The following is a 24,202-nucleotide window of genomic DNA, read 5'->3' as shown; positions in this document are numbered from 1 at the left end:
AAATCCGGTCTCAGAAACTTAATAATTACCTAGCTGTGTGGCCTTGGGCAAGCCATTTGCCTTGCAAAAACCTAAAAAAAATTTCGTAGATAACCTTCCTTTTATTATGTACATTTAATAAAGAGTAATGAGTATAGAACCATGCTAGATTTGTCTACTATGCTATTTACTTTTAGTCTCTGATCTAAGAAGGTACTGATTAAAAGTGGATCACTTTAATATATATGTATGTAGGTAGGTATGTATCTTTTAAAGAGTTTAAGATGATTTTATTTCCATTTCCTACTAGAAAAATTTTAAGTATATGGTCAACTTTTGATTTATCTATGGATGATAGAGGCAATAATTCAGATGTTGACTGTATGCTTAAAAATCTTTCCAATTAGAAACAAATAAAGTAATCTTACCCTCTTTAATTTGTGAAGTAAAAACATATATTTTTGATGTTTTCTTTATTTGTGAACATTTAGATGTTTGGCAGATTTAGATGAGAGTAGTTCATTTAAATTCTATTTACATTGGGACATTTTTTCATATCCTCACCTGGCATTGAAATGGTCTAGCCTTTTTTTAAGGACATTATATTGACATCATCTTGAATCTCCTGAATTAAATGAAATTAAACGAGCATGGAATTTTGTTATGGAGATGTCACTGGGTGTGTCGATTTATTTATAGAATGACAAGTTTGCAAAATAGAGCTGAGGTCTTATATTTCATCCCCTGGCTTCCAGTCAAAATTCCCTAGTCCAAATCTTTTTGGAAAGATTACTATTTACCCTCAGGAGGAAAATTTTGGTTCAAAATAAAGCTGGGGCATGGTAAGATAGAAAAGAGGATTCTTTTAAGCAAAGGAAATGATCATTTAATAATACCTATGCAAATAACTGCTGCAGGAGGTTATACAGGTACCATGGACTTGTAAAGAATGTGGAACACAACCAACCCAAGATCAATATATGCTTAGAATAGAAATAGTTGCAGTCATGACTCCAATTGTGGAACTATTTCAAGCAGATGACACTTCTATTTAATAACCTCCAAACTCCCAACACCTTACTTTATATTTTATTGTATTTTTTGGTTGTCTATCATCTTGTTCAAATATTTGACCATATTTGCCCTCCTCCATTCCATAAGACTCCCATAAAATCTTTCATACCTTCAGAGGTTTTGAAATCTTCTAAATGAAAAAATTGAGTAATTCATACTAAGGTATGAATAGCTGAACCTACTTAATGTGTTAAATTTCTTAAACTTTTCATTTTTAAGGAAAACATCTAACTAATCCAAAGAAATGATTGGCATTTTTTTCCCGAAACCTCTTTGGGCAGGTGGGGAAACATTTTATTGAACTCAAGTTTGTGACTTTATTTTCTCCTCAGGGTAAAAAAAGCTCCTTTGGCTAGAATTCTGCACTACTGAGGCAGAATTTCTATATTAATTCTCATGTGGACCAATTTCACATGTTTTCTTCTTCATAGATAAATGCTCTGGGCCATGGACAAATAATACACGATAGGCATTGTATTGGTTTAGACTTCTTCCATTTTTTAAAATTCATTTGCCCATCCAACTCATGGATATAAGATTATCCAGAATTTGAGGACTAAAACATACATCCCTATTTAATTAGATTTTGTTCCAGGGACAAGTCACCTGACTATCAAAATAATTACCTTTTCTTGCATCCTAAATATATTTTTCATTTTATTCCCCCTCTTTCCAACTTATTTGTGTATCACATTTACTTTATAAAATTTGACTTTCAAATTCTTTCCCACCTTCCATCCCATCACCCCCATCAAAAAGGCGAGTAATATGATGTTATGATATAATTTGAATGATGCAAAACATATCTATCTATTCCCCATGTTGCCAAAAATATAGCCAAAGAAATAAAGTGAAGAGTATGATTCAATTTGCATCCATTGTAGATAACACTTATCATCATGAGTCCTTGGGAATTGTTTTAGATCATTATATTCTTTAAAAAAGCAAACAAGACATTCTTTCTCAAAAGCATCAGCAAATAAGGCAAATAAGGTTCTTTGCTCTATTTTTCAATAGTTTAATTTATTCAGGGTTACCATATAAACTGCAAGAAACAGATGACAATAGTCTCTTAAGAAATTAAAAATGATTACGCCAGAGAAGGAAATGGTATTTTCAGGAATTATTCCAGAAAAGGAAATGGTTTTCTCAGCCAACCTTACTACAGGAATGAGTTCAAGGTCTTGGGAAGAGGCTCACACAGAATAGAGCCCAACCAGGCTCAGACAGGATGAGCAAGCTACCATATATAATCAATAAAGGAATTTTAAGAACAGATGTAATAAAAGACATTATCAGAGAATGTATGACAGGGGAAGAAAATTGACTGTTCACATGGTAAAGGCAATTGCACAACCTAGCTGCCCACGATACCCAGAAGGTAGACAAAGTAAATTAAAAATGGTAGCCTAGGACCAAGAGCATGTCCATTGTCTCCTCTAAATGTCTACATATTGCTGTAAAGGAACCATCCAAATATGGAAGGCAGCAAACATTTTTTATTTATCTATTAATTTCTTTGCTTGTTTGTTCATTTATTTATTTATTAGGAAGTTCCACAGTATCTTCAGCATTGAAGGGACCAAAAAGAGAGGCAAAAGTGAGCCCTTCCCTTGAAGAGATCACATTATATTGGGTAAGATAGCAGTCAAAAAATTAACAAGGTACATACTGACAAGATAGAATCAAGTATAAATGGAAGGTGGGAGGCTAGGTGGCATAGTGGATGAAGCACTGGCCTTGGAGTCAGGAGTACCTGGGTTCAAATCCGGTCTCAGACACTTAATAATTACCTAGCTGTGTGGCCTTGGGCAAGCCACTTAACCCCGTTTGCCCTGCAAAAACCTAAAAAACAACAAAAAAAAACCCAAAATGATTTTGATACTTATCTTTGCATAGTATTGCAAAAATAAATAATAAAGTATATCAAATGGAAAAGTATAAAAAAATTAGAAAAATAAGAGGGAATTCAGTTGTATGGGGCTTGAGTGCCAAATAGAGAATTTTATTTAATCCTGAAGTTAAGAAGAAGCCACTGCATATTGAGTTGGGGAGTGTCCTAGATGGAACTAAGATTTAGGAAAATCATTTGGTCCGATGAGATGGACTGACATGGATAGAGACTTGAGGCAAAGTCCTGCTATTATAACAATCCATCTCTGAAATGATAAAACCCTGCACCAAGTTGATGAGTAAGAGAGACACATATACTAAAGACATTGTAAAGATAGAATTGACAAGGCTTGGCACAAGATTGGATATGGGGAGGAAACAAAAGAATTAAGGATAATGCAGAAGTTGTGAGTCAGAGGGACCGGGAAGTTAGCTGTGCTCTCAATAGTAATGGGAAAGTTTGAAAGAATGAAAAGTTTGAAGGGAAAGTTGTGTTACTATTACAATGAGTTTGAGATGCCTACAGAGTGTCCAGAAGAAACAGCTGCTGCTATGAAACTGAATGTCAAGAGAAAGGTTAGGGTTGCATTTATGGTCTCAAAGTTATCTACATAGAGATGATAACTAGACCCAAGGGTCCTGAAGAGATCACCAAGTAAAAGGATATTGAGGGAAGAGAGAAGAGGGTCCAAGAAAGAGACTCAGGGATCACAACCACAATCAGTAGATCTTAACAAGAGGATAATTCAGCAAAAACAGAGGGTGATCAACAGGATCAAAATGTGAAAGGTCAAGAAAGATGAGTATCAGGAAAAGACCATTAGACTTGCCAATTAAGAGGCCATTGCTAAGTTTGGAAATCATGATATCAGATGGATGGAAAGGAGAAAAACTAGATTGCAGAGTATATAAAATCTAGTGAGAGGAGAGGAATGGGAAGACAATGACTCTAGATGCCTTTCTCTAGGAATTTAGATAAGTAGCAATATAGGACTTTCTTACAAACTTCAAATAGCCATATAAAATCTGCTAAATGAGGAACATTCCCTCAATTCCCAATTCTTTGCCACCATAAAATGAACTAATATAAATATTTTTGAATGTATAAGTCTTTCTTCCTTTGTCATTGATATCTTTGGGATATATATAACTGGCAGTGGTATTGACAGATCAAATATAAACAGTTTTATACTCTTCTAGGCCTAGCTCCAAATTATTATCACCATTCCACCAACAGTTCATTAATGTAGTTATTTTCTCTTCAGCATTTGTCCTTTTTGATAGATGAGAAGGGACACCTCAGTTGTTTTAATTTGACTTTCTATCATCAATGGTGACTTAGAGACTTTTTAATAATAGAGTTGACATAAATGAAGCTAAATTTAATTTCTTATTTTAAAAAAAATTGTCTATTTATATCCTTTGACTATTTATTAAAAGGCGAATGTATCTTATTTTTATTAATTTGATTCAGTTTTCATTCAGTATATATTTATATAATGAGTTCTTTAGCAGAGAAACTTGCTGCAAAAACTTTGATAGCACTTCGGTGTCTATGGTATCATTTTAACAAAATGTAATTTCCTGACTATCCTTTTTAATTAGATCTTTTTTTTCCCACTTTGTCTGAGATCATGATTGCCTTTATTTTTAGTTCAGCTAAAATAGATTGGATTTTGCTCCATCATTTTATTTTTACTCTGTGTATGTCTTTCTTTTTCAAGTGTCTCTTATAAACAACTTATTGTTGGATTCTGGTTTCTAATCCATTATGATACATAGAATGGGTGAGCTCATCCCATTCATATTCCCAGTTAGGATTACTGTTTTCCCCGTCCATACCATTTTCTTCTGTTTCTTATTTCTCTCTTTTTTATTTTGTACCTCCTCAAAAACTCTATTTTACTTGTAATTATTGACTCTCTTAATCTGACTTCTCTTTGATCACCCCCTCCTTCTTCCTTTCTCTTATTCCCTTGCCCTCCTATATTCCTATTGGGTTTGCTACATTTGTGATGACAACTGAAAGTTTATACACACACACATATATGTATATATACTTCCTTCTTTGAACGAATTCCAATGAGAGATTCTGGTATTGTCCACTATCCTCTCATTTTCCCCACCTCCATAAAAGCTCTTCATTTCATGCCTTTTTATGTCAGAAAATTTTTTCTCATTCTACTTTTTCCTTCCCTCCTTTCCTAGATTATCCCTCTTTCTCTCCCTTTCATTTATATTGGAGATCATTCCAACATAACCAACTCACATAAATGTCTTCTGGCTCTGTAATAAACTTCTTTTAAATGCCTTAATAATAATGATGATGATAAAGTTCTTAGGGTTTATATGTATCATTTTTTTCCATATGGGACTGTAAGTAGTTAACCTTATTGAATCTTACGATCTGTCTTTCTCATTGACCTTTCTATGATTCTTCTGGGTTTTGTATTTGAATGTCAAATTTTCTATTCAGCTCTGGTCTTTTCATCAGGAATACTTGAAAGTCCTTCATTTCATTAAATGGCCTGAAGAATTATTCCTGAATAATTAGCCTCAGTTTTATGGGGTAGGTTAATGTGGTAATTCTAGCTCCTTTGCCTTCCAAAATATCATAATCCAAACTCATTGCTCATTTAATATGGAAGCTATTAAATTTGATATGATTCTGATTATGGCTCTACAATATTTGATTTTTTTTCTAGTTGCTTGTGAGAGTTGCTTTGTGGGAGTTCTGGAATTTGGTCATAATATTCCTGGGAGTTGTCATTTCAGGATGTCTTTTAGGAGGTGAAAAAAGGATTCTTTCAATTTTTAATTTACCTTATGGACCTTTTAGATAATGATGCAGTTATTCTTGATAATGTCTTCAAATATGTTATCTACTTTCTTTCTTCAATTATGGTTTTCAGGTAGTACAACAATTCTTTTTTTTAATTTTTTTTAGTTTTTTTTTTTTTTGCAAGGCAATGGGGTTAAGTGGCTTGCCCAAGGCCACACAGCTAGGTAATTATTAAGTGTCTGAGACCGGATTTGAACCCAGGTACTCCTGACTCCAGGGCCGGTGCTTTATCCACTGTGCCACTTAGCTGCCCCCTAGTACAATTCTTAAATTATCTCTCTTTCATCTATTTTTCAAGCCAGTGTTTTTTTGATGAGGTATTTCATATTTCCTTTTAAAAAATTGTTTTAACTTTGTTTACTTGGAATATTCTACTTTTTTAAGGAATTATTTTTTCAGTGAATTTTTGTGCTTCTTTCACCATTAGACCATTCTGTTTTTTCAGGTGTTACTCTCTTGAATATGTTTATGCAATTTTAAAATCAAGTTGTTAATTCTCTTCATAATTTTTTGCATCACTCGCCTTTATTTTATCAATTTTCCTCCATCATTCATCTATCTTTTGGCATTTTTTTTTACAAAGCAATGGGGTTAAGTGATTTGTTCAAGGTCACACAGGCAATTATTGAGTGTCTGAGATTGGTTTTGAACTCAGGTTCTCCTGCCCCCAGGGCTGGTACTTTATACACTTTGCCAGGTAGCTGCCCCACTCATTTCTTTCTTTAACTCCTCTAGGAATTCTTATTGGTCTTGGGTCCAATTATCATTTTTCCTTCATGTTTTTGGTAGTTTTAAAAAATACATATTGTCTTTTTTTCTAAATTTGTGTCTTTGCCCTCCCTGCCACTATAGTAGCTTTTTATGTCAAATCCTTTTTTTTGTTGTTGTTTCCTCATTTTTTTCTAGTTTATTTCATGACTTTGAACTTTATGTTAAAGGTAAGTTCTGACATCTGGGGTGGGGGTGGGGAGGAACTTTCCTAAGCTTCAGATTTTTTCATGCTGCTGTTTTCTGAGTTAGTTCTAGGGATCTATAAGTGCAATTCAGGTATGGTCATCTTTCTCCTGGTCCGTGCTCTATCTTTACCCAGGGAGAGTCCATGGGTCCCCTGCAGGCACAAGTAGAGTGCTGCTCTTTGCCTTGGAAATGTAACTAGGACCCCCTGCTCCCTTGTGACTGACTGCTCTCAAACTGTGACCCAGAACTCTGCGTGGGCATTAGAGCTGCTAATAGATGACAATTGTACGTAATCCTGAGAAAGAATTCTCTATAATCTCTTTCTGACCAGTTGTCCAACATCCTTCTGTCCTGACAGCTCTGCAAGCTGCAGCTGCTGCCTTTGCATATAGGGGGTCCAGACAGGCCTCCATCCCTGGGTCACAAACTTCTACTGCCAGCTGACCAAGATGTATTAGATGGGGAAAATATCTCATTCTTCCCTTGTGTTGGGTCTGCCTCTTCAAGATTTGATCTGTCATTATTTTTTAATTGTTTGGAGATGAATGTTGAGAGAGCTCTTGGCTGAGATGCCTCTTATCCAATATATTCTGCACCCTTTCTCAAAGAGTATTTTTTTAAAACCCATATAAAACATGCTGAGTTAATCTAAATAAGGGAAGAAATTATTGTTTTGTGGTTAGAGCACAGAGGCTGGAGTCAAGAAGATGTGAGTTCAAATCCAGCCTCAAGATACTTACTAGCTGCATGATCCTGAACAAGTCACTTAATCTGTCTTAATCCACTGGAGTAAGAAATTACAAACTACTCTAGTATCTTTGCCAAGAAAAACATAAGGACAATTTTCTATGGACTTTTAAGAAATTCAATATTATCCAAAATAATATTAAGATCAGAAAGAGAAATAATTTTACATCTTCAAATTTTGTTTTTAAAATATCATTCTGTGTCATTCAAAGTCAGCTTTTACGAATAAAACAACCCATTTCAAAGAATTCTATGAGTTTATAGAGTTCATTACATCCTTCATTATGAATGAGGAAACTAAGGGAAACTGAATTACTTTGGGAATGAATTTTAACTTCTGATGAGATAGGGTTTCCTTCAATTATAAGTCTATGATAGCTATCATATTTCCCATATCTTTTCTGAAACTTCTTCATATCTCATATCATTATATTCTTCCAGAAGAGGACTTCACTTTATACATTTTTGAGAAAATAGAAGGGATTCATCTTGAGTTCCTTCTTCTTTCTTCCTAGATTTCTCAAAATCATTTGTTTTCAATCTCTCCTATTTTCTATTCCCCAGTTGCTGATGAAAAGTTAGCACCTCTTTTCACCAAGGCCAATCTTTCCACATTTACCTTTTATCCAATCTCCTTCCACCTCTCCAACAAATTGCCCTGCCTCAATCATTATCATCACCATCTCGCACTTTCTTAGTCTATCACTGTCTGTTTCTCTATCCCTCTATCTTTCTTTCTTTCTCTAGTCTATATATATCTCTCTCTCTCTCTCCCTCTCCCTCTCCTTTTCTGTTTTCATCTCTGTCTTTTTCTTATCTTTCCACCACACTCTCCCCCAGGGAAGCATTCCCCTTATTAGTCTCTAGTCTCCTGCCTCTCTATCCCAACCTCTATACAGCTGTCCCAAAGATATTCCCAAGAATTTCCAGTAGATCTGACTATGTACTTTCCTTGTTCAAAAAACTAATTACCTCCAGAGGCAAGTAGAAACTTCTTTTTATCAACTAATTTGACTCACGGGGCACCTCTGTATAATTAAAATTTTCCAAGGAAACAATAATACTAAACATCTGTTGGATATCATACAAAAAAATTAGTTTAATCTAGTTCATAGCTTTAACAGTAAACGGTACTATATTCCTTTAGATGACATTCTCAAAGGTTTGAGATGTTTTTGTTGACTTGTTCTTTTAGCTCCTTTACATACTTTGTGATGTCCTATCTTTACAAACTTTGTTCCCCCCCAATCACTGCCACAAATTAAAAAAAATACTGCTAGAAAATCAGTATAGAACATGAAAGAAGTCTGACAATGTCTGATCAGATTCCAAGGTTTGCAAACTTGCATGGTGTTCAGAGGAAAACATATCCCATTACTAATTTTATTGATTATTAAGGAATTAATAAAAATATTTTTGCTTTCATTTTGTGCATTTTTCCATAATGCTAATAAATAGCTAGGACACATTTTTTAACCTATCTAATAAGGAGACCAGTCAGGGATTTCTGTTAGCCTAGGGATAACATAAAAAAATTAGAGACAATAAAAGGCCCAAAGAACCAAGAAAATTGTAATCTCTGAAATTCAGAGTACAGTGGTTGAATCATATGAAATGCTTTGAAATGAAATTATATGAAATATATTGTAGCTTAAAATATGATATAAATATCAATAGCTACAACTGCTCTAATTCTAGAATGTCTTATTAAAAGGATAATTACTAAACATTCAAAGGAAAAATATAGCAAATGCACCAAAAAATTACTATGGTTCATTATGCCTAAGGCCTGCCAAACTAACTGCCTTTTCTTTCTTAATAGGTTATTTAACAAGTGGATTAGAGGATTATTATAAATAAAACTAACTCAGATTTTAGCAAAGCATTTGAAAAAAGTCTTTCCTGCCATTCATGTGATAGCGATGGAAAGCTGTCCATTGCCCTGATTCAAAGAATATTCATGAATGGTCTAATATCAGTTTTCAAGAAGGTTTCCAGGTTGATTACCAGGATCAAAAGTCTCTGTGATTATGCAGTTTAGATAATGATAACACTAATTTCAAACCTGCATAATCACAGAGACTTTGGAGGATTTTTCAGTATGTAGAGAATCTTTGGCCTAAACCAGTGGTTTTTAACCTAAGATCCATGAACTTTTAAAAATATAATTATTTCAAAACAATTATTTTCCCTCATAATCATATTCTTATGTATTTAAAATGTTATTATAAAAATGGGTTATGGCTCCACCAGATTTCCAGAGGCATTGATAACACACGCAAAAATGAACTTGACCTAACTAGCCTGCTAATAGATAATATGAGGCAATTTAAATTGATTCAGAAGAACTTTAATTTGCTTTGAAGGGGTTGAGGAAGAATCCTTCTCTCAGATTTGAAGGCAAAAGAGTCCTTGATTTAGAAGAGAAGAGGGAAAAAGGTTGCAAAGGAGTAAAGTAGATATGAGACTAGTTGAAAAACCATAGTTATAGTTGATTAGAGGAATTCCAGTTTTTCTTTTTTTTCAAAGATGGGATAACATACATTCTCAATAAGTTAAAAATCTATCATTCCCTATGCAGAAGTAGGGAAGGGAAGGGAAAGGAAAGGGGAAGAAGAGACTGATAAAAGAGAAGGTCTTTTTTGTGCTTTCTCAGAGCACAGAGGTGCCTCTCATTCCATTCAATATCCTTTTAAATTGTTGACTTACATGTATTCAGCACATGAGACTGTTAATAAGTCACAGGATATCAATATTTATTTTTATCTGTCTATAAGGTTATGGTTTGAGTTTGAGAGAGCAAAGTTGGCCCAAAGGAAAAAAAGAGTTGCCTGTTTTATTCTTGGGGATGGTTAACAGAGAAGTGTTGTTTTTTCATTTTTAGATGCCCTTAGATAATAATAAGTAACTTCCTTGATGCTTTGATGGAGAAAATTTATGACAATAGGAGACAGAGAGGGAATTAGTGCTTTTGTCTGAGTCCAATAATATCCCAAATGACATATCCATTTCTCATGTTTATTAAATTTATAGATGGCACAAATTTAAAAGGGATTGCAACCCTAACACAGTGGAGAAGATTCTGAATTTGACAATATCTCATCAGGTTACAATGATGAACTAAATGAAACATGACAAAACTTGATAGAGATAAATCACAAGTTCAGTGGGCCATTTTAAAAAAAAAAATCAACTTGTAGATAAGAGAGAGACATTGCCAGAACAGTTTCCATGAAAAGAAACTGATGATTTTTTTAGAGGACTCAATATAATTAAATAGTTTGAATTCCTATCTTAATCTTAAAGTAAAAAAAAAATTGTAGCGTTCAGAAGGAGGCACAGAAAGGTTCTACTAAGTGTGGTCCTGGTCAGAACAACTGAGCTTTGGGTTTCACATTTCAGAAAAGGCATCAATAAGCTACAATATATCTAGGAAACAATAGCTCCATCATGAAAGGACTGGAAAGCATGCTCTACAAAGACCATCTGAAGAAATATAGACTGTTTAGTCTGAAGAAGAGAATCCTTAGAGTGGGGTTAGACAAAAGCTAGTGATAGCTGGTTTTTTATCTGTTTGTTTTTTATTTTGTTTTTGTTTTGTAGTATTAGAAGGACTAAAAGAGTAGTAAAGAAATTAGATTTCCTCTACTATGTTTCAGTAGGAAGTAGGAAGAAAGGATGCAAGTTATAATGAGACAGATTTAAACTTGATATAAGTAAAATCTTTGAAATATTTATAGCTCTCTAAGAGTGCAATGGGAGACCCAGGTTTGATACTTACTTGTTAGAGTTGGGTATCAATGGAATTAGATAGAGGTTGGAAAATATGGCTTCTGAATTCTTGAAGGTTTATGGTGGGAATGGGAGTGAAGAAAGCTAATAAAGCCAGTGATGGACATCCTGCATTTTAGACACAGGTGGGATATATAGGTACAAATGTCCTTAAGGCAAATGGACACCCAAATCAAAAGCTCAAAAAGGCTGGAGGTAATGATTAGGCAGTCAGCTGCATGAAAGTCATATCTGAAGTGAATAACATACCATAAGGAGAGAGTAGAGAAAAAGAAGAGAAGAGACCCAAGAGCAGATCCTGGCCTACCTACATCAATAGTATGAAGTTATGAAGAGAATCAAGGGTCAGCAAAGTATATTAAGAGGAGTGATTAGGAAAATAGGAAAATCACAAAAATAAGAAGTCTGGGGAGGGAGAAGAATACCCAGGATTGAAGCGTAATTAGTTATGTCAGCAGTTTATAGATTTCAAGGAAAATGAGGACTGACAAGGTCGATTAAAAGTGGAGAGGGGGAAGCTAGATGGTGCAGTGGATAGAGCACCAGCCAAGGAGTCAGGAGGACCTGAGTTCGAATCTGACCTCAGACACTTAATAATTACCTAGCTATGTGGCCTTGGGCAAGTCACTTAATCCCATGTCCTTGCAAAAAATAAAAATAAAAAAAAGTGGAGAGAGAGAGAGAGAGAGAGAGAGAGAGAGAGAGAGAGAGAGAACATGACTTCTAAAGACCTCACAAAATAGGAAAGGGAAAAACGATTAACATTTCCAATAGAGATTAGATTTAGTGACACTTTGCAATTCATTCCTAAATCGTGGTATGACTAAAGTCATAGTTCTTTTCAAGAATGTAGAACAAAAAACAACCTGTGAGTAGTGAGAGCTGTCCTACTGGGGACCCAATTGTTCAGTTCCAATTGAACAATGCAACGCCTCCCTCTCTCCCTCCCTTCCTTCATTCCTCCCTCCCTTCCTTCTTTTGTTCTTCCTCCCTTCCTCCCTCCCTTCCTTCCTCCCTTCCTCCCTTCCCCCCTTCCCCTTCTCCCTCCCTCCCTCCCTCCTTTCCTTCCTTCCTTCCTTCCTTTCTTTTTCCTTCTTCCTCCCTTCCCTCCCTCTTTATCTCCCTTCATCCCTCTGTCCACATAAGGTATCATATCCTTCCCTACAGGTACTCTGCTCCAAGAAATGTAAATTCTGACTGCTACAAAGACCTCACACAATATCTTGGGATGTATGGGTTAGATTTATTTCTTAAAGAACATGCCTTAAAATCAAATCATTCTGGCTCTAATTGACTGGTCAATAATAGGTCCAAATCCAATCTTTTCTTAGTCATTGTTTAGACTCTAATGTCTCAGTGAATATAAATACCAATTATTTCTGTTTTGGCCAGAAACCCTGAGTGTCTTCCCCTTTCAGACTGATTTGTTTTTCTTAATAGGTAAGAGAGACCATTCTTTACCTAATTTCTTATTAAGATTTAATTGCTGAACTGACATTGCCTCAGTCAAATTGAGACTTGGAAAGACCTTAACTTTATTTTATTTTATTTTTTAGTAAGGCAAAAGGGGTTAAGTGGCTTGCCCAAGGCCACACAGCTAGGTAATTATTAAGTGTCTGAGACTGGATTTGAACCCAGGTACTCCTGACTCCAGGGCCAGTGCTTTTATCCACTATGACACCTAGCCGCCCCAGACCTTAACTTTAAAAAGACCAAGTCTCCCACTGCATGCGGAGGGTGGAGGAGTCATCTCCAGTTGTCCTGCTCTATATCTCACCACTGGCCACAGATGGCCCTAGAGGAGAGACTGAGGCTGGTGACCTTGCACAGCCACGCCTCACTTAAATCCAACTGACCTGCTGCCATGGTCCTCTTCAAGAATAAAGAATAAGCAATGTCTGTTTTGTTGAGGAAAGGAAACTCTTCTATGACCAGAAGAAAGGAATAGACAATAATGCTGAGAAGTTTCAGGGAATGGTTAAGGGGGACTATGTCCTTTTCTTAGAACTCAAGGGACATTCAGGCCTATAAAGCTTCATAAAGACCCAAACATCTAAATTCTGGATTATGGCCAGGAACTCTGTTATTCTAGGAATGGAATGCAAGGATATGAGTCTAGAAGAAAATCAAAAGTTGGGAACTCAATCCAAAGGGAAGCAACAGATGAAAAATAAATACAGTTTGCCAAGAGCAAAGCAAAATTCAAGAATCCAAGAACTGTGTATCTATTCACTCACCGAACAGGGCCCAAGGGAATTTCCGCCTGGCCTCCCTTAACAGGGAGAAGAGCTGGACAGCCTCAGATTAACTTGAGATTAATCTGGGATGAAGTTATGGGGCAGGGAATGGGTTTTTCCCTGATTAGACCCGAAGAAAAGGCAGTTCTAGCTTGTCAGTTATATAAATTAGGCAAGCGGCATCAATTTAAGCCACATATTAAGCAGTGCCGTGAATTTGTAGATAAGGTGTGGGGGTTCTCCCCTTGGTTACACCATTCAGGTATTACCAAAGAGAACTGGGAGACAGTTGGGCAACAGTTGGCTTCTTTTCATGAGTCATGCCCTGGAATCCTAACTGACCAGGACTTCTCCTTTTATTCTCTCATAAATACAATGTTACAGGGGGGTCCTCGTCCCTGTGGGCGAGAAACAATTGGCACACAAGTGGGAGAATCATTGGGAGAATCTTCTGAGGAGGAGGGTTGTAATAATCCTCCTCCGATTTATCCTTGGGCAGAACTTAGAGAAACTTATAAGAAACATAATAAATATGGAGTTGGGGAAGAAGAAGGAGGAAGTAGCTATTTGGAGGACAGAGCAAGAGCTAGGAAGAATAGGGAGGAAGTTAGAATCAGGGTTGTGGCGCAGCAGAAATTACGACCCAGGACTGTGGCGCAGCAAACATTGAGAAAGGAGGAAGTGTTTAGGCAACTTATGTCATCTACCACCCCTATTTTGTGGGTGGGAGGCCACCAAGGGGCTAGAAAAGCAGAGCGTCATTTAAGACGGAGTTATGAAGGACAAAGTGGTTTTATTCGTCCCTTAAAGATTACGGGACTAGGCTCTGCCCTGTGGGGTAGAGATTTGTTACATCAGTTACAATTGTATCTTACCACCCCTGAACATTTGGCAACAAACTCCTAGGGGCTCCTGCGATGGTGAGCTGCCCAAAGATTACTTGGAGGAGTGATAACCCTGTGTGGGTGGAACAGTGGCCCCTTTCTACGGAGAAGCTCACCGCATTAAAAGATATAGTTAAGGAATTATTGTTACAACACAAAATTGAGCCTACCACCCGCCCTTATAATTCTCCAGTATTTGTAATAAAAAAGAAAGCTGGCACCTGGAGAATGCTTATTGACTTACGGGCGGTGAATAAAAGAATGGTCCCTATGGGCCCGCTACAGACGGGTCTTCCTTCTCCTGCCTTTATACCTAGAGAATTTGTTATAAAGATAATAGATATTAAGGATTGTTTTTATAGCATTCCCCTTCACCCTGAGGATAGGGATAAATTTGCATTCTCGGTACCATCAAAAAATTTTCAAAGCCCGTCAATCAGGTATCAGTTTACTGTATTACCTCAGGGAATGGCCAATAGTCCAACTATGTGCCAAGCATATGTTGCAGCTATTGTCACTGGGAAACCTTCAGTCCAGTCTGAGGATATGCTTCAGAATCTGCATAGTTAAATGTTTACTCCTCCTGATAACTGAGGACTTCAAAGGAAAATTAGCAACCACAGTCCTGAGTTTCCCAACTCAGCACGGTGAGAAGAGTGAAGTCTTTAGAGCCCCCCCTGCCCCCACCATCCAGGATCTGCTCCCCTGGGGTCAGTGCAGGCCACTTGGTCAGTACAATAGAGGAGAGCTCCCATTCAGCCCATCTCCTGAGTCTGCAGAAAGAAACCCTGTAAGTGCTCCAGCCTGCCCCTCAGCATTTGTTTTTCTTCCTGAGAAGATTTGGTCATTTGTGCCCAGAGATGCTCTGTCCTTGACTGTAGTTCCCTTCAAGGAGAGGGAGCTTCAATTCTCCAGAGGAGAGTAAGTTGCCCTCACCCGGCTCATGACCCTGGGCAGGGCTATTCCAGGACCCTAGCCCACATTCTCCATCTTCACATATGAATGTGGGTTGTGCAATGGCTCCCCAAGGCTCACTTGGGCACTGCTGCCTTGTTCTCATGGCTACTAAACAAGCCACGGAGCTAGAAGAATTAACAAAAGAAATGCTCCTTTCCTTGAGTAAATATGGGCTTCAAGTGGCTCCTCATAAGATACAAGATACTAGCCCTTATCAATACCTTGGTCACACCCTTAGTGAAGGGAGGGCATCTAGAATACCCCCAAAGGTGAATTTAGAGAAATGTAGTACCCTTAATGATTTCCAGAAACTTATTGGTTCCATACAATGGATACGTTCTACAGTTCCTATTCCTGATGATTTGATGTATCCTCTTTATGATATTCTGAAAGGAGATTCCACATTGACCTCACCCCGGTATTGGACCCCACAAGCCAAAGAGGCCATGACACAGATTTTGTCCAGGTGTCATGAGTCTATAGTTCAATTTGATCCTGATCAACCTATATTTGCTACCATTTTAAATCAAAGGTCACATATTGGTTGTCTCTATCAAAAGCAAGGTGTTCTAGAATGGCAATATTTCCAGAGAAGTAAAAGAAGCATCCCTTGTAAATTTACGATGCTGGCCAATTTATTCCTAGCTATGTCTGATCGTTGTCTTTGTATGTTTGGAAAATATCCTGTTTTAAATATTTGTGCTTCTGAAGGTGCTCTTTGTTATTTTACTGACTCTATCCCTGAATGGGCTGATAGCACATCTTTTAACCTGCTTTTCCACTTGTGGAGTTCCTACAGCCATAAAAACAGACAATGGCCTTGCATATTCTTCCAAGGCGTTTGCAAACTTTTGTCAAGAATTTTCCATTTTACACTAAACTGGAATTCCATATAATCCCACTGGCCAGGCCATAGTTGAACGTGCTAACCGCACCCTTAAAACCCTCCTCATTAAACAGAAAGGGGGAGTCAGTGGTCGTGGCCGCCTTATATATACACAATTAGCACAGGCCGTATACACCATGAATTTTCTTCAATTGAGAGATGATGGTACCTCCCCAGCTTTGCGTTTTTTCGCAGGAACTTCACGAACACTCCACACACACGCAACTAGCCATCCCTCTCCCTGCCCAATAGGCAACCGAGTACTGTGGGAAAGCCCAGATGGCCAATGGCATGGCCCAGGCTCGGTAATTATAAATGGACAAGGGTATCTTTGTATTCAACCAGATCCAAATCCGGATGGCAAAGAAAAGGAGAAACCAGTTTGGGCTCCAACCAAGTGGGTCAGAGACCTCAGAGAAGATAAAAATAGGAAGAAGAATGCACATCACCAGTGCTTGTACTTATAACTACATTTTTGTGTGCTAGAATGGTTAATATTATATTTTATAGAGTTATTTAAGAATGCATTCAAATTTTATATTAATTGGTTATTTAAAAATTCTTAATAAATTTATATAAGAGGTTCCTCAAGACATGCTAATTGATTCTAAAAGTTATTTTTTCTTGACCGGTCTTATATGTAGTTAAACTTCAATGAGACATTTTCACATCTCTCTGCTGGCCTGGAGGGATAGGAAAATGTTCCTATATTCTGGGATTGATGCCGGCCAGGGCATCAATCACAGCTTGGTTAAAAATGATTGTTTTCTGTGAGTTCGTACATATGTCTGTGTATGTGTGCTTAATTCAGATCTGAAATAATTTTATTATTATAGGATATTAAGACTATGATTATTTCTATCCTGCCTCTTTTGCTACATATGCTTGCTGCAAAAATACGCTATCAAAGGCTGACCCTCGTGCTCTTCTCCAGAATCCCAGAGAACGACCAAAAATGGACACTACCCCTGTCTAAACAAAAAGGGGGAATTGCTCTGGACCCAGCTCTGGACCTTGGCCACCTATGGGTTAGGAGACGCCTGGGGGTGTGAACCCGCCCACATGGGTGCTGGGAACGCCCCAGTAACAGGAGTGGCTCCACCCATGAGGGAGGAACAGGGGAGGAGCTCGGGGGAGGAACAGAAGACTAGATAAAGGAGGGGACTGGGGAAGAGGAGAGGCTTTTTTCGCCGCTATGTAAGGAATAAAGACCTGCTTGTTAGACTGCAACAGGTGTTCTGTCCAGTTATTGCCCTCCTTCCCCAAAGGAGGGTCCGTGACGTGCGAAGACCGGGGAAAGGTATGTATCCAGGCGAAGGCTCGGGATAGGTCCCCGAGCAACTCACTACATCTTTTTATGCAAGTAGATGAATTTCATTTTTTTTTTACGTGTTTGCAAGGCAAAAGGGGTTAAGTGGCTTGCCCAAGGCCACACAGCTAGGTAATTACTAAGTGTCTGAGACCGGATTTGAACCCAGGTACTCCTGACTCCAAGGTTGGTGCTTTATCCACTGTGCCACCTAGCCGCCCCCAAGTAGATGAATTTCAAGCAGGTTAAAAAGTTGTTGTCAGTTATACAAGCCAATTGCTGGATTATTAGGTATGAGATAAAAAAAAATCTAGTCACTATTAAGCTGAGGCTAATGCTTGCTACTTTGTCCCTGGAGAGATAAGGATCAAGAGTGACTCAATGCAGAAATATTAATATAGATCCCCTTATAAGGTATCTCTTAAATGTTGGCCCCTAACATTGGGGTCAACCTGCATTTACAGAGAAGTTAAATAGATTGGCTAAAGTCAGATGATATGGAAATATATAGAGGATATGATCTAAATGAACCAGGCAAAGGCACCACCCCACATTTCAACAAATTCACCCTTGGCGAAATAATGATGTATGTTGCTATTTTGGTAGAGATTCACAGATAATTTTAAAACATTCATTTTGTATATCTGATAGATGAAACTGTTGCCAGGCTTTGAACTGGATAAGGAGCAAAACAGTGAATGGATATGGTTTGGTTGTTTCTGGGCATCCAGGTAGTAGTGAATAGCACATTGGACCTGGAGACAGGTGGACATGTTCAGATTCATGTCCAACACATACTGTAGCTGTGTGAAGTTGGCCAAGTCACTCAACCATGTTCACCTCAGTTTCCTTATCTATAAAATGAGCTAGAGAAGGAAATTGAAAACTATTCCAATATCTATACCAAGAAAACCACAAATGGAGTTCATGAAGATTTTGACACAATTGAAATGACTGAATCACAATTGTGGGTGACTTCTATATATTGTCTGTCCTTTAGCATAGTAAAGTCAACAAATCCTTTACTCTGCAGTCAGAAGTGCTGGGTTCACATCCTACATCTAATACCTAATACCTATTTATCCTTGGGCAAATCTGTTAACCTTTCTGGGACCCAGTTTTCTCATTTATGTTGTTGTTGGTGAAGTTGTCAGGGTCTGCCGGACTCTGGGTCAATGCTTCTTTCTATTGCTATCCTTCTTTAATAGATGAACCTAGGATACTATCTGGTTCTAGAACTATGATACTTTAAGATAAACTTGGTACTTCCTTTTTACACAATTAATGAAACATGCACAGTTATTTTTTTCTATAAATTAAGTGTGGATGAGTTAGATGGAGTCAAGTGATCTCTCTTTTTCTTTTTCTTTTCCTTGTGATTGGTGATATGAAACTGCAGGATGGCTATTTAGTTAGGGATTTAATTTGAGGTTAAAACAGAGAAATGTTAAAATGAGAGTTGAATTATTGCCTCTGGTCTTATTTCTATCACTGGCTAACAAAATGAGCTTACCAACTCTATAGTGAGGAGAATTACACGGAAATTTGGAAGGGACTCTTTCCAGGAAAAACACAATGTGGGAAAAATCCTGTTTTAGTGACTTCACCTTATCTTTCTGTGTGATATTGATTTATAACTTTTGTCATTTGTTAAAATCAATAGACCTCTCTCAGAATGATGTTTTAAAATGCATAAAGTAGGGGGGAAATTGTAAAACTCAAAATAAATAAAATCTTTCTTAAAAAAGGAAATAAATCAATCAAACTTTTTTAAAATGCATAAAGTACACAGGATTAAAGGGAAACAATTATATTGAAACATAGTTATTAAAATTGAAAAGGAAAATTATAGCCCCCAGACTAAGAACCCCTGATTTGGACTCTCAGAAGTGTTTATTAGCTTTACCTACACAAACACAAACAAAAGAAAGGACTGTTAAGTTAAAAGGCAGGAAGAGAGGTTGAATTCAACACACAGACAATCCTTTAAATTAAGCATAGATGAGAATATATGATTAAGACAGTATGACAATTTTCCTTTCAGTGAGGAAAAAATGCTTTCTCTGGATCAAAAGAGAAGAGGAAAATGTTGTTTGTGCAACAATAGGGTTACTTTGAGTCAAAGACAGTATTTGGGAGATTTCCAGACCCTGGCAACTATGACTATGTGATTAGTTCCCTCTATTAAGACTGAAAGGAATAAGATGGGTGTGGTCATGTAATACACATGGCCAGGGACAGTTAACTATAATAAGGGGGAAGAAAAAACAAATAATACAAAACTGTATTCTCCTGAAACCCAGTTTGGGAATTTTAAATGTAAAAAAAAAGGGGGGGGGGTTGGATATTTTTGAGTTTAATGTTTATAGAAAAAATGATATTTTGTAGTTTTCCAGTTCACATTCAAAATATCTCATTAGCAGCAGGCTATAATATATAACATGATGATAAATACAAATAAAAAAGTCTAACAGTCGATAATTGTTTATTATGTACTTTCTGGTGCTTCTTGTAGAAGGTAAAAAGAAGCCAGAATAATGGGGGGGGGGTAAGAAATAAAGGAGCATATTTAGAGTTGGGTCGGATTTCACTGGTTTACCCATTACTAAGCACTGACTTTGGTTCCCAATACCATCACCCCAATCACTTTACACCCCTTTCAAAACTATTTAACCAGAGAAATAAATTTGCCCTTTTAGAGTCACCTGTTAGGTTCAAACACACACTCTTTATCTTTACACACTACTTTTTCCTTGGAATTTAAGTACCCAGCCTAGACTGTAAAATTAAGATGGAGATCCACATAAATTAATGGAATACAGAAAAAAATCTAAACTTTGTCATCAGTTTTTTTTTAAAAAAATTTATTTCACAATAACAAATCATGATAAAGTAATGACCCATTGTTTTTTATCTGCAGGAAAACTGAAAAACATTAAAGTAATTTCCACCAAACTTGCTTTACAAAGTATATTTGTCAGCCAAATACTTACTAGGAACTAGGAGTCTTTGGGGAAAAGCAGGAAGGAAAAGGTAAATTCCTAACAACTAGGAAAGGACAGCTTTACCTTTTTCAAAGAAGAGTGTATTTGCCACAAATTTAGCCTCCTGAAGATGGTGTCTGAGCAAGAAATGCCCAGCAAAACCCTGAAAGAGTGAAAAGCATCAATGCACCAACTTCCCAACCTCTGAAATGAGGGGTCTTGGATTTGAATTCCAAGGCTATCACTTAAGCTTGCCTTCACTATGTACACATATACTCTTACTTAATGCTCATAAAATTCTCATAGTTTTGCTGCTATTATTGTTCTCAGCTAAATGAACATGAGACTCACAGTGCTTAAAAGACTTGCCCTGGGTTCATAGTTAGTAGATGGCTGAGAAGATTCTATCCCAAGAGGTAAGATTCCAAGTCCAGAAATCTCTACCTTACATCCACTATGGTCAAGTCACTTCACCTGGCTTGTTGTTTCTTTATCAGTAAAAGGCAGGACTTGAACTAGATTACTTCTAGGGTTCCTTCCATATCTACAACTTCCTAATAAACTTCTAACCCAGCCACCTGGGACATACCTCTTATTAATCTCCCTTTACCCATGAGAAGACTGCACTTAGCATCTTATGCCTCTACCAACTATTTCATGAAATTAGCATAGGATTAGAAACTCTACAAACCTTCAGGATCCAGAGCCTACCTTCTAACATCCTGGATCAAATTAAATGGCTTTTCTTATAAACTTTAAAAACAAATTTCTGGGAGGCTAGGTGGCTCAGTGGATAGAGCACTGGCCCTGAAATCAGGAGTACCTGAGTTCAAATCTGACCTCAGACGCTAATATTACCTAGCTGTGTGGCCTTGGGCAAGCCACTGAACCCCATTGCCTTGCAAAACCCTTAAAAAAATTTCTGTAACCTTTGGTATTGTAGATAATTCTCTTCTTTTGCATCTGCTCTCTTCTCTAATTTTCTCCATTTTCTCCTAAAGCTCCTCCCACTCTTTTTTTTAGTCTTTTCCCTGAATCTACCTCCAGGTTATACTTTGGTTGTCACTCAAAATTTTGTCTTACATTCTTCTCCTTCTGCACCAGCTCTCTTGTTGTGTCATCTGTTCCCAACGGTTCAGTTATCATATTTATGCAGATAATTCCCAGAACTTTATTTCCAGCCCTATTCTCTCTTCTGAGATAGTCTAGCATCATCCACTTAAAAATGGACAGCCTACAGGCATCTCAACCTCAACAAGTGCAAAGGAAAACTCATTATCTTCCTCCGGAACCTTTTCCCTTTTCTCAACATTTCTAGTGCTGTTGAGGAAACATTTATAATTTCAGTGTCCTCAAGTTATCTATCACAGTTACATGCACACACATATCTCATCAGTTATTAAATCCTATTGTTTCAACAGCTAAATTTCTAGATAGTCGCATCCCTTGAATTGGACCCATTCTCTGTATTTACATAGCTCCCACCTTAATTAAAGCCTTCATCATCTCTTTCCTGGACTATTAGAAACAGCCTTCAGATGGCTTGTCCTGCTGCAAGTCTCCCCAACTCCAATGCATGCTCACTCACCCATCAGAGTCACTTTTCTAAAGCACGGTCCGACCATCTCCGAGTCCCAGTCCAGGTTCAGCACATCACAGCGGCCCCTCATTACCCCCAGGCTCAAACACAAAATTCTGGCTTTTTAAACCCTTCCCAACCTGGTCCCTTCCTGCTTTTGCAGGCTTCGCGCTCTTCACCGCCTATAGGCAATCGTGACGACTTCTTGCAATTGTCCCAAAATCCCATCCCCATCTCGCTATGGGCTTTTTCAACAGCTATTCCCATAACTAGAATGCTTTCCCTTCTTACCCCCCCCCCCAACTTCACTAATTCCTTGGCTCCCCTCAAATGCCACCTTCTGCGAGAGATTCCCCTCCCTTTTATTCTCCTTCCCTCCCCTAAAAGGACCCTCTGTTTACACTATATAGACCCTGTGTACACAGTTGTTTAGGTTGTTTCTTCCTTCATAGAAAGCGTGCTGTCCCTGTGTGTACGTATGACTGTATTTGGGCAGATGGTACTATGTTTTGCAGTGTGTGTGTGTGTGTGTGTGTGTGTGTGTGTGTGTGTGTGTGTGATTGTCGGAGTGTTTGGGTGTGTGAGTGCGTGCGATTGTGTGTTCATTCTGCCTAGTTTTGCCTTCCTTTGTCATCGCGATGTGAGCCACAGTACCTGGCAAGGTGTCGCGCGTGGACCGGCTGGCAGGCTGGCAGGCTGGCAGGCTGGCGCCCGAGGAAACACGCCCACCCCCACCCCCCCGGCCCGCAGAAGTTCCTGGGAGCCGGAGAGGACGGCGCTGCGCTCGGCGCGGGGGGCAAAGCCAGCCCCGAGGCTGCCCCGCGGGACCGGGGAAAGGTGCTCCACGGAGCCTGTGCCTGCGCCTCCCCCGCGCGCCCGAGGGCCCGCCCTGGGTAGTCCTGGGCTGGGCCTGGCCCGGAGCCCAGCCCCGCTCCGGGCTCCGCGCCCCCCGCCCCAGGCAGCGGCCAGAGGTGGGCGCTGTCCAGCCCCGGCCCCGGCCCGGCCCGGCCCGGCCCGGCCCCGGCCCAGGCGCCCGTACCCCGCGCTCCCGGCCCGCGGCCCCAGGCTCCGGGATTCTGGGGGGAGAAAATGGAAAGAGGAGGAGGAGGAGGAGGAGGAGGGGAAAGAGCGGGAAAAGGAGGAAGAGGAGGTGGGGCCCTGGGGGGGAGGAAGAGGAGGAGAAGCGGGGTGCAGCAGCCCTGAGCACCTTCCATGGGAGGGAGGAGTGTGGGGAGAGAGAGAGAGAGAGAGAGAGAGAGAGAGAGAGAGAGAGAGAGAGAGACAGAGACAGAGACAGAGACAGAGACAGAGACAGACAGAGACAGAGAGAGAGACAGACAGAGAGACAGAGCAAGACAGACTGAGAGAGAGAAGAGACAGAGACAGAGACAAAAAGCAGACAGAATTAGAGACAGACTAGACAGAACTAGAGAGACAGAGAGACAGAGAGACTGAGACAGAGACAAAAAACAGACAGAATTAGAGACAGAGATAGAACTAGACAGAACTAGAGAGAGAGAGAGAGAGAGACAGAGAGAGAGACAGAGAGAGAGACAGAGAGAGAGACAGAGACAAAAAGAGACAGAGCAAAAGCGAGGCAGACAGAGACAGAGATAGAAATAGAGACAGAGAGACACAGAGACAGAGACAGAAGCAGGCAGAATCAGAGACAGAGTCAGAGACAGAGACAAGTTCGGAGAGCTAGCCAAGCCCGGCCTCCCTCCCCAAGTGATGTTTGGAGACAGATCCGAAGAGAGGACTGTCCCAGTCTCGCTGGGGCGGGGGGCAGTGTGTTGGGCTCGCCCTCCCTCCCTCCCCACCCCTATTGTCCACTTGGGCAATTGATTGTGTCCAACCCAAGGGCCCCAAGCTTCTGGGCAGCGGGCTCTCCCCCTCCCCCCAGCCCCCCCCCCACTTTGAACAGGGCCAAGTTGATCCAGAAATAGTGGGAGTGAAGGGAAGCAGACCAGGAAAGGAGCAAGGGACTATGGGAAATTGCCTGTGCATGTTGGCACTGGTAGGAAAAACAACCAATATTTAGTAATTAATTTTTCTTACTCCGGCAGGAGGAGGGGCAGCTGC

At 39.0% G+C, this 24,202-nt stretch overlaps 1 protein-coding gene across 6 annotated transcripts in view; it reads right to left on the bottom strand.

Annotated features, from left to right (window-relative positions):
* The window catches only part of LOC141490825 (phospholipid scramblase 4-like), a 61,521-nt gene extending 37,319 nt beyond the window's left edge, over positions 1-24,202 (bottom strand). Inside the window, exons 1-2 of one of the 6 annotated variants that reach the window (XM_074191128.1) lie at positions 22,775-22,862; positions 20,626-20,704 (exon numbers count right to left, since the gene is read on the bottom strand). The gene's annotated coding sequence lies outside the window, so the exon portion shown is untranslated. The other 5 variants (XM_074191129.1, XM_074191131.1, XM_074191126.1 and 2 more) reach the window with 5 other exon arrangements.

Source organism: Macrotis lagotis, chromosome 6 (assembly GCF_037893015.1).
Source record: "Macrotis lagotis isolate mMagLag1 chromosome 6, bilby.v1.9.chrom.fasta, whole genome shotgun sequence".
Classification (NCBI taxonomy): Eukaryota; Metazoa; Chordata; class Mammalia; order Peramelemorphia; family Peramelidae; genus Macrotis; species Macrotis lagotis.
The sequence above is the reverse complement of the archived record's forward strand: the minus strand, read 5'-3'. Positions and strand labels throughout refer to the sequence as shown.